Here is a 3806-nt window from a genome sequence, read left to right on the forward strand (position 1 = left end):
CCTTCTGCCTTCGGGCACATACCCTCCAATTACATTCTGGCACCTCGCACACAACAGTGTAACGACGCTGTGCATACGAATGTCTCACCTTGAACGACCTCTTACGGTTCACAGAATATTCCTGTAGCCATCGTCTCAGTGTAGGTAGATCCTTGAAAAGTAAGCCAACCTTAATCTCAATGCTGTCGGCGTTATCCGGAGCCTCTAGCAGTTCATCGTCACATCCTTCAGCATACGCACGGGTGGAATGACTTAAACTGCTAAATTCATGTACTGCAGGGTCTCGCTCCGGACACAAACGTCTTATGAGTTCAATTTCTTGCTCGGTCATTTCTTGAACCGGACGGTCATCATCAGAATCTACGGCCCGTGCAGCCTCATATGGCTCCTCCTCATCCTCAATCTGAACATCAACACTATTGGATGCCCTGCATATGTTGTCCATATTATATGACACAGGCACATCAATCTGAACATCAGCATTATTGATATGTGGAGATCCTGCATCGGGTCGGAGCAAGAAAAACCACATTAAAAAGTCTAATCAAACGAAATAATGATGGATACGAACAATGTGTCGAAGACACTTACTAGGATGATCGTGAACTGGATCCTGGGTCAATGGGATCTCTTGGGGGGGTACCACCGCATTAGAAGCCCCACAAATCCCATACTCGTGCGGACCCGATTGAGCATCGGGCACAACAACGACTTCTTCATGAAGCTCTACCAAAGGAGCTTCAATACGAGATGCATTTGGCATTTGTGGAGACAACCCGACTGGACCTCCGCAATGACTAACAGGTAACTTTTGAACAACCACATCAAACACGGTGGAACCATCGTCTTCACAATTCTTAAATATATCACCCAATCATCTTCTGAGGTAATGGAGATCAACCGTCGGACAACTGTTCCATATGTAATATGGGACAACAAACCCTGAATTGATATTCTAGGGTCGTTTATGTCGCAACTAATCTCCTCACAAGCTCGAGCCAAAAGCTGGTCAAAAGTTGGTCTTTCAACGAACAACATGGTCACGATCTTCATACCATCAAAAGTAACACTCCCATAAGCATCTATCTCCACCCTTCCTCCATGGTATAGTGTTACTAGGCTGTCCATCTATTGCAAAAATGGATTACTAACTCAATAATGGCTACACACTTAAGCCTACTAACTTACTAAGTAATAAATATATATTAACTAATAACCATATAGTAAATATTAAATGAACACATCAAACGAAATTACATAATCTATAAATAATGTACGAAAACTATGTATACCTGAGAACGCGTACGACTCCAGCTAACGGTGGAGAAGGTCAAGTCGGTCGGACGAACACCTACGTGCAAAAAATTTGTCAGTAAAAAATTTGGTAGCACCTCCCATGTAAAGTGATGTTTATAAAACCTGCGACTAAACAACAACACGATGGTTGCCAACACAGAAAACATGTAATATCAATGCCCTAAACAAAATGGTAGCTATATAATCACTAAGAATTTACTAAACACTAACAATATACTACGCAACAAACTAGCTAACTATTTTAATAAACACTAACAACAAAATAGCTACTATTTACTAAACAATAAATAATTGGATAGCTAACTAATTACTAACCACTAACAAACCCTAACAGTTTACTAACTAAGAAATTAAAAAAATAAAATTACCGGTGGCGGCAGTCGGCAGGCAGTGAGCGCGCGGCGGCCGGGGAAGGAGCTGCCGGTGGCGAGCAGGCAGCGCGGTGGCCGGGGACGGAGCTGCCGGGGCCGGAGCTCGGCGAGCAGGCTGCGCGGTGGCCGGGGAGCTCGGCGGCGGCCGGCCCAGGCAAGGAAGGAGGGCGGGGCGGGCGACCTCGGCTGTGCTCGCCGGAGCTCGCCGGGCGGAGAGGCCGGAGACTAGGGCGGCCGCGCCGCCGGTGATGGGCGTGCGGGTGGCCGGAGAGAAGGCGACGGCGACGGGGCGGCGGGCGAATTGCTAACGGCGGCGGTGGGCTCGGCGCGAAAACTGAAGAACAGACGAAACGGGCAGAGAGAAAGGCGTCGGGCGGATATTTCCTAGCTCGGCGCCAAGATCTGTGGCGCCGAGCTAGGTGCCACGCGGGATGACACGTCACGAAGCTCGGCGTCATAGGCTGTGGCGCCGAGCTGTGTTAGCTCGGCGCCACAGGCTATGGCGCCGAGCTAAGGGTCCAAAACTGCATTTAAAATTTTTTTAGGTCTAAACGTGATTTTACTTCTGTTTAAGGGCTAAAATACAAAAAATTCGTCAGCACGAGCATGGAGGACGATGGACCATAAGCATCGCCAGGCGTGAGGGTGGGGCCCGCGCGCTTCCTGTCAACTCCAACGTCTCTCCTGTCCCCTCTTGCTTATTAACTCTTCTCGTCCAGTCCGCCAACTCTTCTAATTGATTATTAGTACTAGTAACTGATGCGCGCCCCGCGCGCTTAGAAAACATTTATGATTTAAATGACAATGATAGTATTTTTTTGAGGTATTAAAATACACAGCATTTTTTGAAAAAAAATCTGGTATAAATACGAATGACTGTAATTGTTGGAAATGTGAAGGAAAATGGATGCAATTTGTAAAAGTGAGTACACAAAAAAGAAATCATAGTCACAGAAGGAACATGTATGTGCATATGCATGCGCAGAAGCAGTAATACACAATTCAGTGTCTAATCTTTGGAAGTTGGGAAAGGAAAATGGATAAAATTTGTAGAGGTGGCTGCATGGAAAAAAAAACCATATGTGCATAAGGAACTTTTGAACGCATACCTGTCTTGTAGTGACGTCTTTTCTTTGGAGTAAATAGGATGACAACTGTAGTAATAAGATGTTCATATATTAGATTTCAATTCAAATTAACAGTTACAGAAGTGACTGTACAGAGAGTAGTTCTCAGTACCGTGAAATTATAAGGCAGTTTGTTTGGCGATTTGATGCATAGTATCTTAGCAGATACAATGATGATAGATGTACATTGCTTTATCATAAGTGTATTAGACAGGTACAACGTCTTAGCAGGTACAATGTCTTACCTTCGTGTCCTGAAACAAAGGCCAATGTTCATCCACAATCTGATTCTTCCGTTATCAGGTTTGTTCTCCTTGGTGGCAATGTTCGATCTGTTTTTTTTGTATGAACACATATAAGCCTTATATCTTAAAAAAGTTATGCAATGAAGGCATGTCAGGATAATTAGCGCTGGAATATTACAATGAATTCTGCTCCTTGAACACACCTTATTCCTCCTGCAAAAGAAACAGAGAGAAGAATTTTAAAACTGAAAAGACGGTTAGCACAGAATATTTAGCGCTGAAATACTACAATGAATTAAGATAAGGGATGAGGATGTGGATGGAGAAATATTCAGATGCTGAGGTCTCATCTATTGAAGCACAGACCAGAAACTACAGAAGTATTATTTGTTGTTTCTGGATTTGTTATTCACATCAGAGAGAAGAATTTTAAAACTGAAAAGACGGTTAGCACAGAATATTTAGCGCTGAAACACTACAATGAATTAAGATAAGGGATGAGGATGTGGATGGAGAAATATTCAGATGCTGAGGTCTCATCTATTGAAGCACAGACCAGAAACTACAGAAGTATTATTTGTTGTTTCTGGATTTGTTATTCACATCCATTCAGTCGAGAGGTGGCTTGACATTAATTGAGATAGTTTTTTTTGATACGATTGGCTCCAGCCACTTTCGTAACAAAGTTTATGGTGCCAAGAAATGGATAGGGACAACAGAACTTGCTGTCGTCTTCCGCCCCTTTG

At 43.7% G+C, this 3806-nt stretch overlaps 1 long non-coding RNA gene across 1 annotated transcript; it reads right to left on the bottom strand.

Moving 5' to 3' along the window:
• Positions 1 to 2021: 2021 nt before the first annotated feature.
• Positions 2022 to 3303, bottom strand: LOC111590898 (uncharacterized). The gene is made up of 3 exons (XR_002750039.1): positions 3239 to 3303; positions 3061 to 3147; positions 2022 to 2842 (listed from the first exon to the last, which is right to left on the bottom strand). It is a non-coding gene; the product is annotated as an uncharacterized lncRNA (long non-coding RNA).
• Between the last annotated feature and the right edge of the window lie 503 nt (positions 3304 to 3806).

The sequence above is a fragment of the Zea mays genome, chromosome 2 (genome assembly GCF_902167145.1).
Source record: "Zea mays cultivar B73 chromosome 2, Zm-B73-REFERENCE-NAM-5.0, whole genome shotgun sequence".
NCBI lineage: Eukaryota > Viridiplantae > Streptophyta > Magnoliopsida > Poales > Poaceae > Zea > Zea mays.